Source organism: Perognathus longimembris, chromosome 9 (genome assembly GCF_023159225.1).
Source record: "Perognathus longimembris pacificus isolate PPM17 chromosome 9, ASM2315922v1, whole genome shotgun sequence".
In the NCBI taxonomy this organism is placed as follows: Eukaryota; Metazoa; Chordata; class Mammalia; order Rodentia; family Heteromyidae; genus Perognathus; species Perognathus longimembris.
Genome location: NC_063169.1, coordinates 49,965,159 through 49,979,042, shown reverse-complemented (window position 1 = coordinate 49,979,042; position 13,884 = coordinate 49,965,159). Strand labels below are relative to the sequence as shown.

General features: G+C 39.7%; 1 protein-coding gene across 6 annotated transcripts in view; it reads right to left on the bottom strand.

Moving 5' to 3' along the window:
- Akap7 (A-kinase anchoring protein 7) overlaps positions 1-13,884 on the bottom strand; it is a 114,774-nt gene that overhangs the window by 76,309 nt on the left and 24,581 nt on the right. The gene's annotated exons all lie outside the window — the stretch shown is intronic.

Sequence of the window (13,884 nt, the reverse complement as noted above, 5' to 3'; positions counted from 1 at the left end):
ATTTCAACAAAATTTTAGAATCACTTTTCAGTCATCTAAAACTTTAAAGAAATAAAAGCCACAGAAGCTTATTTGAACCATTCCTGTGGTATTGCTAGTTAATGAATCTGTTTCCACATGCTGTTTGAAGCGTCTTATTAGATGGCTTTAGCAAGTGATTTGAACTATATGTTTCAAAATACAGGCTGACATAATGTTGAGACCAACTTCCATTTAAAATTTTATACCCATCATTTTAAATAGATATTTCCAATTGATTATTCTGTAAAGCTGTCAAACAGAATTTTAAAACATTTCATCCTTAAGAGCAAGTCTTTAAAATTACACTTTGATGTAAGGAGTGGCATTGATTCCACATCAGCGAGCAGACAGAAGCAGACTGTGTTCTAACTCTAGCCGGATTCTCCTTATGTTCTTAGAAACATCACCCAATCCTGGCAGTAAAAGCAATGAGACCATAATAAATCATTTCCCGGGCACTTCTTATCCTAACAACCTGAGTTCAAGAGAACTGTCGAGAGCTCTAGTACTTCAGGCTCCATGGACACAAAGATGAAAGAATCTCTGAAAGCACTCTCATCCCAGTTGAGAAAGATCTCTAAGTAACAAATGCAATAAAGCATAACAGCGTCTACAACAGCCATTTGTCTAGATAGTGGGCACCGTGTGGAACAACATAAGAAATAAAGCTCAACCACTGAGAATCTTCATGCCACAGTATGAAAAATTGATTTTAACCCTCTATCCAGCAGACAGACAATAAAATCATTTAAGAAGGGACTATAAAAATGATTTCTTTTGTGCTGTAGAAAAACAGCAGGGGAACACAGAGGCACAAGATAGATAAGATGATCACAGAACTACAGGTAAGAGATGACTGAGGAACTGAGAAATGGTAATAGAAACAGAACTGAAGAGAGAAACTGAGGGAACTTACAAAGTCAAGTTGACAGCATTTGCTGACTAAGTATCTAGAATGAGTGAAGCTGGGATGATATTTGGCTTTTTGGCTCATGGACAGATTCACCCTCACATCAACACAAAAGAAAAGTCATGGTGGGGCTAGGAATATGGCCTACTAGCAAGAGTGCTTGCCTCCTATACATGAAGCCCTAGGTTAGATTCCCCAGCACCACATATATAGAAAATAGCCAGAAGTGGCGCTGTGGCTCAAGTGGCAGAGTGCTAGCCTTGAAGCCAGGGACAGTGCTCAGGCCCTGAGTCCAAGGCCCAGGACTGGCAAAAAAAAAAAAAGTCATGGTTAAGAAGTCATGAGGCAGGGCTGGGGATATGGCCTAGTGGCAAGAGTGCTTGCCTTGTATACATGAGGCCCTGGGTTCAATTCCCCAGCACCACATATACAGAAAACGGCCAGAAGTGGCGCTGTGGCTCAAGTGGCAGAATGCTAGCCTTGAGCAAGAAAAAGAAGCCAGGGACAGTGCTCAGGCCCTAAGTCCAAGCCCCAGGACTGGCCAGAAAAAAAAAAATAAAAAAGAAGTCATGAGGCAGAGTCAGAAATCAGAAAATACAAATACACTTGAGGAAAGCAAAGAGATAAGCTAATGGAAAAAACAAACCTAAAAGACAAATGAAATACAATAATAATAATGCCTTAATGTCTTAGAACCCAATAGGAGAACTTAAGGGAGGGACTGTATAGTCTTTAATGTAATGAACCAAAGCATCCATTAGAATGAATGATTAAAAAGCCATCAGCAAACCTTTTCTGCCTGCAACACTGCACTTGGTGGTGAGGTGCCCTACTCTGCCCAGCAGCCATGTATGTGTTCTGGAGCTTGCTGATATTAAGTCTTAGGCTTCTCACCTTTGTTTTCTGCTTGTATTGGCATAGGGTAGGGGTTATTAGGCTATTAATGAAAAAGATAGAAAGCTGATGAAGAGAAAAGACTGGAAACAGACAAGTATAAAAGAGATAAGAGATAACTGGATGAGCAGGAACAGTTGAAGGACTTAACAGGTAGCTAGAAAGCTATAGAAATATTTGAAGGCCAAGCATAGTAGCAACAGGTTTACTAAGTGCAGAGACTTGATGTGAGCAAGTCCAGGGATCGAGGCTGTCCGTGAGGGAGAAATGGAGGAACAGGCTGCTCCAGATAGAAGGCTGAAGCTGTGAGAGACAACTGCTATGGGACTGCCAAGCAGGCTTGCTGCTGAGTTTGCAAACATGCTTTCCTATGAGAACTGACCATCCTGTTGTGTGATTTCTTCATTTCCTTGATCACTCAGTGAACACTTAGAGCACTTGTTACATATAACAAAAATACTGGGAATACAAATGGTGAACAATACTGGTCAACCAGGCCACAACTCTCACTAGGACTATTTAGTCACTAGGCCTATCTTTCTCTCCCTGCCCCTAGCTGTTTGCCTGTTTAAACCCACAGCTCATGTTGGTACCCTGCAGGTGGGTGGAAATAAAGTACTGTGTTCTCTCTCTGTCATTTGCCATGTAATAAACCTCCTTCTCTTCCCTTCTAAAAAAGGGAAAATAAAAACTATAATAAAGTGGTGAACAGGACAGTCCTGGTTAGTCTTTGCCTCTTATGGAGCTTAATCTAGTGGGAAGGACAAAAAGATAACTTTAATTTGTGACAAGTGTTTGTGTATTCCCACAGGGTTACAATGATATAAGGACACTGACAGTAGCCAATGAAGATTCTCAAAGGTGGTAACATTTGAGATTCAAAGAACTTTTTGAAAAGGTCCAAGCAGAGGAAATAGTTTGGCATTTCAAAAATTTTAGGCTAGAAACAAATCCATGTTCCAGGACCTGAAAAAAAGCTTAACTGAAAGGAAGTACCCAAAGCAAGTGGGCAAAGAGAGTCACAGTCTGGGGAACCAGACACAGGAAATCGTAGGCCCTGCCAAAGATGCTTGTTTGGTTTTTGCCCACATGTTGAGGCAAAAAAGCAAACTTATCTACCACTGAATTGTTCTACCACAGATGTTTACCAACCAGTTCAAACAAAAGAATTAGAAAACAGGGCATCTGAAAAAAGACACCATGGGTATACTGTACCCTAAGGCCTTGAGTAGTTTAAAGAAGAATGAATCTAGGCTGGAAAACAGAGGCCAAGGTCCAACACAGGAGCAGAAAGGAAGTGAAATAGCAAGGTTTGGAAACTGTAATGTTAAGAAAGCTGTATGTAAGTTTAAGGTCTCAGAAACAGGATAATTCTCTGGCATATGAAAAGTGGAAGTTTTTGAAGTTCCTAGATGACAGAGTGGGATATAGGCAGAAGTGGGACACTAGAATAAAAAAAGTCAAGCTACTTTACAAAAAGTAATGTCTGCAATGGTGGTGGTGGGATGGAATATGTATTACTAACAACTTTAAGAGCTACCCTCTGCTTAACATTGTATATGTGCTAAATGGTGCACAAACAAATCCATATACATGGCTTCATCTTATTGTGGGCACATTTGCTACTATGCCTATTTTACAAAGAAAGAAACTAAAGGATTGAGAGGGTGGATAAACTGCTTAAATGTACTCCTCTGGAATCCAAGTGATTTCAAAGCTCACTAATCTAGGATACTCAGTTTGTGTTCATGTTGTAGAAGTAAGCAAGGATAATAATATATCCTTGAAACAAAATCCTCAGAAGTTGAAGAAATATGCAGATAGCAGAAAAGAAAAGTAGAACGTAATGAAAATGGATGACATATGTAAGGAATAAAGTAATGAGAAATAAGATACTATGGCTGGCATCTCTGGGCTACTTGTAGGAGATTTGGGGAAATAGGAGCTTTCCCCTAAGGATACCATCTTCTCACATACAAAGTTTTCTGCTAAATCAAGAAGGGAAAGGGGTATTCATTCAGAAGATATTCAGGGACTCCAGTTGCTAACTTACAATGTAACAGACCAGCATGGTTATTACCAGCACAGAATCTAGAATCAGCATGCCTGGATTTGTGTCCCGGCTCTATCACTTACTAACAAATTGCTTAACTACTTTCTGCCTCAGTTCTCCTCTCTGTTGAATGAAGGTGGTGATAATGGTCCCATCTCATAGGTTTGCTAAAACTAAACAAATTAACATTTGGGAGGTGATCAGAATTAACACCAGTTATAAAGTAACTTGTTTTTAAGTGTTCAATTGAAAGTCCAGTAAATAAAGGAGTGGGCACAGGAAAGGGCTGAGAGAGAGGTGTGAAAGAAAATGAAGTGTAGGGATAGATGCCTAGATGTTTGTGACAGCAGGTAGAAATGGCAACAAGCACTGGTAGTGCTTACCTGTGCAAGAATGGGAATGCATAGATCCTAGCTGGAGAGAGAAATTAGTCTCTGCTTAATTTCAAATGGAGTATGGCAAAGTTGTTCTGCTGTTTCTAAAGAGAGCCTAACTCAGGCTGTAAGTGTAGGGGGGCAAAAAGTGCACCGTCTTTGGTGGTTAGAATTTTAAGTTACCGGGGATGGGGATATGGCCTAGTGGCAAGAGTGCTTGTCTCGTATACATGAGGCCCTGGGTTCAATTCCCCAGTACCACATATATAGAAAATGGCCAGAAGTGGCGCTGTGGCTCAAGTGGTAGGGTGCTAGCCTTGAGCAAAAAAGAAGCCAGGGACCGTGCTCAGGCCCTGAGTCCAAGCCCCAGGACTGGCCAAAAAGAATTTTAAGTTACCTACACCTAATAAACTATTTTGGCAAAGTAGCAGGATACAAAATCACAAAATTCAGCAGCTTTTCTGTACACCAGCAATATACAAGCAGAAAAGGAAATTATGGAAATAATTCTATTTACAGTAGCCAAAAAAAAAAAAGATAAAGTACCTAGGGATCAACCTAACCAAGGACGTGACGAACCTATTTAATGAGAACTATAAAAATCTAATAAGGGAAATCAAAGAAGACACAAGGAGATGGAAAGACCTCCCATGCTCATGGGTAGGCAGAATCAATATAGTGAAAATGGCCATACTGCCCAAATTGTAATACAAATTCAATGCAATCCCCATCAAAATCCCAGCTACATTCTTCACTGAAATAGAGAAAGCAATCCATAAATTCATATGGAACAGCAAAAGACCTAGAATAGCCAAAGCAATTCTAGGCAAAAAAAGCAATGCTGGAGGTATCACAATACCAGACTTCAAGCTCTACTATAGGGCCATCATAACAAAAACAGCCTGGTATTGGTATAAAAACAGATCAGAAGACCAATGGATCAGAATTGAAGACCCAGAAATAAAACCGCACTCTTACAGTCAGCTGATATTCAACAAAGGAGCTAAAGACATACAATGGAATAAACAGAGCCTCTTCAACTACTGGTGCTGGGAGAACTGGGCAGCCATATGCAGAAAACTCAAAGTAGACCCAAGCCTATCACCATGCTCCAAGATCAACTCAAAATGGATCAAAGACCTCAATATCAGACGTGAATCTTTGAAACTACTGAAGGACAGAGTAGGAAAGACGCTAGAACTTATAGGCACAGAAAGGAACTTCCTGAATAGAGTCCCAGGGGCACAACAAATAGGGGAGAGACTCAACAAATGGAGCTACTACAAATTAAAAAGTTTCTGCACAGCTAAGGACATAGCCACCAAAACAGAAAGACAGCCAACCATATGGGAAAGGATCTTTACCAGCACAGCAACAGACAAAGGCCTAATATCTGTCATCTACAGAGAACTCAAAAAACTAAGCCCCTCCAAGCCCAATAAACCTATTAGGAAATGTGCAAAGGAACTAAAGAGAGACTTCACAAGAGAAGAGATAAAAATGGCAAAGAAACATATGAGGAAATGTTCAACATCCCTGGCAGTAAAGGAAATGCAAATAAAAACAACCCTGAGATACCACCTCACTCCAGTTAGAATGGCCTATACTCTGAACTCAGGCAACAACAAATGCTGGAGGGGGTGCGGGGAAAGAGGAACCCTTCTCCATTGTTGGTGGGGGTGCAAATTAGAACAACCACTTTGGAGAACAGTAAGGAGGTTTCTCAAAAAGCTCAATATAGACCTACCCTATGACCCAGCCATACCACTCCTAGGCATCTATCCCGAACAGCATGTCCCAAGATATCAAAAAGACATTTGTACTTCCAAGTTTATCACTGCACAATTCACAATAGCCAAAATATGGAAACAACCCAGATGCCTCTCCACAGATGAATGGATTCAAAAAATATGGTACCTATACACAATGGAATACTACATAGCGATTAGGAATGGTGAAATATTGGTATTCGCAGCAAAATGGTCAGAACTTGAACAAATAATGTTGAGCGAGACAAGCCTAGAACACAGAAGACAAAGGGGCATGATCTCCCTGATATATGACTGTTAAGATGGGGTGACGGAGACACAGTAGAGACCAGGTCTGTGAAACCAAAAACTTCTTGTCAAATGGTATTTCCCACAGGATTGGGTCAGCGACCCAACATTATGTAACTAAAACCAAACAACTACTCAACATATAAAGGTCAAAAATTGACCTCACAGTGGAATACAATAGCTCAAAAGCTATGTATGTACGTTCATATAAGTCTACTGTCGACATATTGTCTAATGTCGACATTACATTTAAAGCCCTAGGCGAATTTTCTTTGGCGTAGGCCACGTGGCTATTGTATAAGTTCTTGGTACATTGGGTATTGTATATATGTCTGCCTGAACTAGGGAAGGGAAAGAAAAACAGGATGTAAGATATCACAAGAAATGTACACACTGCCCTACTATGTAACTGTACCCTTTTTGCACAACACCTTATCAAAAAATTTCTGTTTAATTAATAAATAAATTTAAAAAAAAAGAATTTTAAGTTAACATGTGGTAATGCAGCCTGAAACAGCCCACAGATGTCAGAGACTGGAAATATTCCTCACACGTAGCAGAAAATACAGTTTATTCTCTCCATCTTTGGGGGGAAATATCAGAATAAGAGAATGCATAATGTTCAAATGAACATCCTAAGAACTTTCTATTTTTCCTTTTATGAGGTAAATGTACTAAGAATCTTTTATCATGCTAACCAAGGGTACTTCTCTCATTTTGGAGGTTTGGTTTTTTTTTTGGTGGGGGGGGGGGAGATTTCCAAAGGCCATCATAATTGCAGCAGGGGAAATTTTTAGCAATTTCTCAATCTAATAATCTCCTTAACTAAATTGCATTTAGCTGAAAAATGAATAAAATCACATATCCATCTCTATGCAAAAAGCTTTTCAGAGCAATTTCATCAGTGTAAAATATGGAGAAATGCCATATAAATGCAAAATCTACAACTTCTTAATTCTCAGGGCCATAGGGTAATGCTAGGAAAGGAGAAAGTATTGTCTGATTCTGGAAAACAAAGTCATAATGAGACACACAATGTCTTAGACCTAATCCCAAATACCTTATCTGCTCCCTCAGGTAGCTTCTACCATAAACCCACCGGCACAGGAGTACAAAGACAAGCTTGTTCTCTTCAGCCCACCAATACATGCCAGAAATAACAGTCAGCAGCAGCTTATGTGGATGTTTTAGTATTCAAGAATAGAGAAAAGGGGGGCTGGAAATATGGCCTAGTGGCAAGAGTGCTTGCCTCCTACACATGAAGCTCTCAGTTCGATTCCCCAGCACCACATATATGGAAAACAGCCAGAAGGGGCACTGTGGCTCAGGTGGCAGAGTGCTGGCCTTGAGCGGAAAGAAGCCAGGGAAGGTGCTCAGGCCCTGAGTCCAAGGCCCAGGACTGGCCAAAAAAAAAAAAAAGATTAGAGAAAGGGAAATAGCTTTTATTCACTCATTTCATGTTCATGGCTGGAACTCAAAAAAGGGACATACTAGCAAAAGAAAAGCATATTGATTTATTTACAAGTTTTATGCCACACAGGATCCTTCATAAGGAATTGAGGTCCTTGATAAGGAATTGAGGAATTCCCACCCACAAAAACTACTAAACCTGTTTGTTGTTTTTTTTTATATTAGGTTCAATGAAGCAGACAAATTTAAAGAGACCTCATGCCAAACATACCTGGATATAGTGGGTCACACCTGTCATCCCAGCTATGTGGGAAGCTGAGATCAGGAGGCTAAAAAAAATTTGCAAGACCCTATCACAGCAGAAAAAGCTTGGTGGAGTGGTATGCATCTATCATCTCAGTTATTATGGAAAGCATAGAATAAGAAGATCACAATGGAAGCCAGCCCAGGGCTAAAAGTGAGACCATATTTGAAAAATAACCAAAACCAAAAGGTAAGACTAGAGTTATGGCTCAATCAGGAGAATGCTTGCCTGGACAGCAAGTCTGAGTCCCTGAGTTCAATCTCCAGTAGAACAACAACAAAAAAGAATTCTTAGTCTTGGGTCTAATAATTTTCACATAATAAATTCAAATAGTACTGTCTAAAATTCCTTTCTTTTTCTAATAATGATATAAATCTTTTCAAAATTAACTTGTAAACTTTAAAACTCTCAACAAAAATTATTTAAATCAGATTATTTACAAACTTTTCTGTTTTCTGTGAAATCAAACTAGCTGTGACTCCATTATTTTGAACCAAATTTTAACAGTATATGTGTGTGTGCATATGTGTAGCTTATTTTTAGAGATGTATCCATCAATGAAATATATTCTGAAGGTTCAATTATACCAATTAAACTGTGGAAACCAAGTGAAAGGTGTATGTATGATATGTGATACAAATACAAAACAGTGAGGGTTTTGTTTTGTTTTTGCCAGTCCTGGGCCTTGGACTCAGGGCCTGAGTACTGTCCCTGGCTTCTTTTTGCTCAAGGCTAGCACTCTGCCACTTGAGCCACAATGCCACTTCTGGCCGTTTTCTGTATATGTGGTGCTGGGGAATCAAACCCAGAGCTTCATGTATAGGATGCAAGCACTCTTGCCACTAGGCCATATTCCCCGCCCAAAACAGTGAGTTATTATGGAACTTAAGTACTACCAATTCTGAGGTACTCTTTTCTAAATAAATCTAAGGGATCTGTGATAGAACACATACTTAGTATGTACAAGGCCCTTGCCTCCATCTCCAGCATGAAAAATAAATATGAAGAAGTAAAATACTAAACCAAGCATAGCAGTACACACTTGTAATCTTAGTACTGAAGTAGAAGGATCACAAGTTCAAGCCAGTCTAGGCTACATAGTTGAATTCCTGTCTCCAAAGGGAGGGAAAAAGGGAACGAAAGAAAAGAAGTAAAATGCTGACAAAAATTCCAGAGGTTGACCGTTCTGACCATCTGAAAACTATGCAAAGAGAGGCCCTAAAAAAACTTCAATGTCTGACCAAGTGAGTCCTCAATAACTAACTATTTCACTCAGTGGGTAGACAAAGTCTTTTGTATACTCAAATTTTTTATAAACATGCCTAAAACTATACCAAAGCAACATGACAACAAACACATAAAAGATTAGAAGCAAGTGTTAATAACAGTGATGGAAAGAGGGGAGAGAATTCTGTTCCCCCTCTGTTTTCCTTTTTTAAAAAAATAATGTCTGTTGAGGGGCTGGGAATATGGCCTTGTGATAGAGTGCTTGCCTCATATACATGAAGCCCAGGGTTCGACTTCTCAGTACAGCATACATAGAAAAGGCCAGAAGTGCCTCGGATACACGAGGCCCTAGGTTCGATTCCCCAGCACCACATATACAGAAAACGGCCAGAAGCGGCGCTGTGGCTCAAGTGGCAGAGTGCTAGCCTTGAGAAAAAGAAGTCAAGGACAGCGCTCAGGCCCTGAGTCCAAGGCCCACGACTGGCCAAAAAAAAAAAGAAAAGGCCAGAAGTGGCACTGTGGCTCAAGTGGTAGAGTGCTAACCTTGAGCAAAAAGAAGCCAGGGACAGTGCTCAGGCCCTGAGTTCAAGCTCCAGGACTGGCAAATAATATTAATAATAATTATTATTATTATAATATCTTTGAAATTTTCATAAAAAATATTTTGCAAGAAAATGTTTGTAATACCTCTGGAATTAAGAAAGGAATTATAGGGGCAGTGGTCTTTAGTAAAATGGAAAACCAACACCCTGGAGTTCGTGTTCACATTAGAACTCCAGGAAATGGAAACAAGAGGGGGTTTTTCCCCCTTTCTTTGTTGTAGTTTTCATTTTCATTTTCTTTTGTCTTGTGTGTTCACTTATCTATCTTTAACAGAGTAAGAGTAGTACAGAAATGGTGGGACACAAGGTGAACAAATGCAGCAGTGATACTCACTAGACACTATGTTGAAAGTGAGCTATACAACTTGAGGGTGGGGATGGGAGCAGAAAAACTAGGAACATGTGAGGGAAGGGATGACATTGTCCAAAAAGAAATGTACTCTTTATCTGACATATGTAACCATAACCCTTCTGCATCACCTTTAAAATAACCATACATCAATCTTTAAAAAAAATAAAGAACTAGGAGCTGGGGATATGGCCTAGTGGCAAGAGAGCTTGCCTCGTATACATGAGGCCCTGGGTTCGATTCCCCAGCACCACATATACAGAAAATGGCCAGAAGTGGCGCTGTGGCTCAAGTAGCAGAGTGCTAGCCTTGAGCAAAAGGAAGCCAGGGACAGTGCTCAGGCCCTGAGTCCAAGCCCCAGGACTGGCCAAAAAAAAAAGAACTATTAAAGAAAAAACAACCTCATGAAACTAAACAGCCTTCAGCAGCACACAATGGATCTTTCATCAATATTGCAAAATGCCTTTGTGAGACTTGCAAAGAATGGATGGAATTCTCAGTGCGGCAAGCACCCCCTGAATTACTTAAAAGAACAATGAATGAATATTAGAAACTTTTCTTGAGTTCAGTGATATTTGTATTACAAAAAGAGATTTAAGCTAGCTTTTCTCCAGAATAGTCAGGAAGAACAAATTAAGTTTACTAATTATAAATGCCAATTCCTGAATGATTTGTCACCAAAGTTTTAGAACTGACTTCTTTGGCAAAGTGATTTTAGATCCTGCTTGACTTGTAGACATCATTTGCTTGCATATTTGTTAATACATACTTTGTTCTACCATAGCTTCAAATGTAAGATTTAAGATAACCCCTATAGGGCTGGGGAATATGGCCTAGTGGCAAGAGTGCTTGCCTCCTATACATGAGGCCCTGGGTTCAATTCCCTAGCACCACATATACAGAAAATGGCCAGAAGTGGCACTGTGGCTCAAGTGGCAGAGTGCTAGCCTTGAGCAAAAAAGAAGCCAGGGACAGTGCTCAGGCCAAGTCCAAGCCCCAGGACTGGCCAAAAAAAAAAAAAAAAAGATAACTCCTATAACAGGATAAATACAACCAAAATAAGAAAAATAAGACAGGCTAGGACATGAAACATAAGATGAAAATAGGAACAATATGTTCCCACCTAGCACTTCTCTGTCTTCACAGATCTGAAACAAAACAACAGATATATAAAGGTATATGTCTACAAGAAGAAGTGGGTGAGGTGGAAAAGAGTTCCAGAAATAATGAACTTTAGACTTACTTTAGGCTGGGAATGTGGCTTAGTGGTAGAGTGCTTGTCTAGGATGCACGAAGCCCTAGGTTCAATTCCTCAGTACCACATACACAGAAAAATCCAGAAGTGGCACTGTGGCTCAAGTGGCAGATGTTATCCTTGAGCAAAAGAAGCTCAGGGACACACCCCCTGAGTTCAAGCTCCAGGACTGGCAAAAAAAAAAAAAAAATCAACAAAAGAATCAGTGGTATCCAACCAAGGTGCAAATCAAAATGGTTGGGAGGAACACAACCTCTTCCAAGTGGAGCTCTCCTCCAACTTGTCCAACCAGAAAGCTTCTATATACTCTTGGATCTCAGCTCAATGTTACACTTCATACGAAGCCTTCCTCCATACAGACCCGTTTCTTACATGCTCACGAAACTAGGTACCTGCCTCTAGGTACAGAAATTACCATGCTGCATTTTAACTGCTTGTTCCTTGGTTTCTACAGTAGACTGTAAGCTCCTTAAAGAACAAGAAAAATTTTTTGTTCAGTTTTCTATCCCAAGAATCTATTTGGTACTAATTGTATGTGAAAGGAATGCATTATTCCTCCTAAAGTATAGTTCCTTGAGTCTAACATCAAGCAGCAGAAATAAATTTAGAGGAAATAAATTTATTAAAACATTAGCTGAAATGAAAGTGGATGTTTTACCAATCGGATATATGGAAAGGTACATTTCGATTAAATAACAAATCTCTTACTGAAAACATCTATAAACAGCTCTATGTTTGACATACTTCATGGATAATGAACTAGATGACCTTAACCCATATACTAGGTAGTAGATATCCACACAGCGAATGTCATTCTGTATCTTGTCTAAATGACAATCAAGGCCTGTAAAACACTCCCATTCACAAAATATTCATCTCTAAAACCGGGCAAACTCAAAATTAAAATTTACCAACAATCAAACCTGATCTCCACTCCACCCATCCTTCCACTCAAAGTGCAGCTTTGAATGAGCAGTTACTCATCTGCATAAAGATAATACAATATTAAGTAGAAAGTATTGTCCTAAAAAAATCACAGATGGGGCTGGGGATATGGCCTAGTGGCAAGAGTGCCTGCCTCGTATACATGAGGCCCTGGGTTCGATTCCCCAGCACCACATATACAGAAAATGGCCAGAAGTGGCGCTGTGGCTCAAGTGGCAGAGTGCTAGCCTTGAGCAAAAAAAGAAGCCAGGGACAGTGCTCAGGCCCTAAGTCCAAGCCCCAGGACTGGCCAAAAAAAAAAAATCACAGATGACTTAGCACTTTTTATTGTTAAAACAATTAAAATATAAATACATATGCTTCAGAATAATACAAAGAAATAATAGATGTCAAGGCTGGGGATATGGCCTAGTGGCTAGAGTGCTTGCCTCCTATACATGAAGCCCTGGGTTCAATTCCCCAGCACCACATATATAGAAAACGGCCAGAAGTGGCGCTGTGGCTCAAGTGGCAGAGTGCTAGCCTTGAGCACAAAGAAGCCAGGGACAGTGCTCAGGCCCTGAGTCCAAGCCCCAGGACTGCCAAAAAAAAAAAAGTAATAATAATAGATGTCAACTTCAGAACTATGTATAAAAGGAAGAAGGCAAAAGAATACCTAGTGAAGAGAACAACAGTGAGATTACTACCAAAATATTATCTTCTGTTTTGGGTGGTAGGTTTTTTATTATTTTGTTTTGTTTTTTGAAAAGATAGACATATAGAGAAAGAAAAGAAGAAAATGCCTGTAATCCTATTTACTCAGGAGGTTGAGATCTCAAGATTGCAGTTTGAAGCCAGCCAGACTAGAAAGTCCACGAGACTCTTAATTAACCACTAAAAAGCTAGAAGTGGAGCTCAAGTGGCAGAGTGTCAGCCTTAAGCAAAAAAGCTAAGAGACTGATGCAGGCCATGAGTTAAAGTGTAAGTATCTAGAGAAAGAGAGAGAAAGACAGAGAGAGACAGAAAGACAGAGACAGACAGACAGTTACAGACAGATAAAAGGAACAAAGCATGAACCAATTATAACAGAGTGTCATGAACCAAAGGTTATTGGCTTTAAAATGAGATGATATAAAATGACAACATAAAATTAAAGTAGCTCATCGTCTGTAGGCTAATACCTAACCTGGATCAAATTTAAGTCACTCATCCAGGCTACCTTTTTTCCTGCATCCAATTCAACTGTATGTATAAACATGTCTCCAAAAATATCAGGTCTTTTACCATCACCAAGTTACCTCCTTCTCAGCAATAAAGCTGAAAGCAAAGGAGGGGAGCTGCACAGCTGGAAATGTGGCTAATTCATCTCTCCATCTCTGCAATATGACAATTCCCATACCCTATAAGAAAGCCACTGGTGGTGGTTATTATTTCAATATTTAGTAAGTACATCAAAAGTCATCATAAGTATAGGGACCCTCCAGACTTAAAATTAATACTTGAG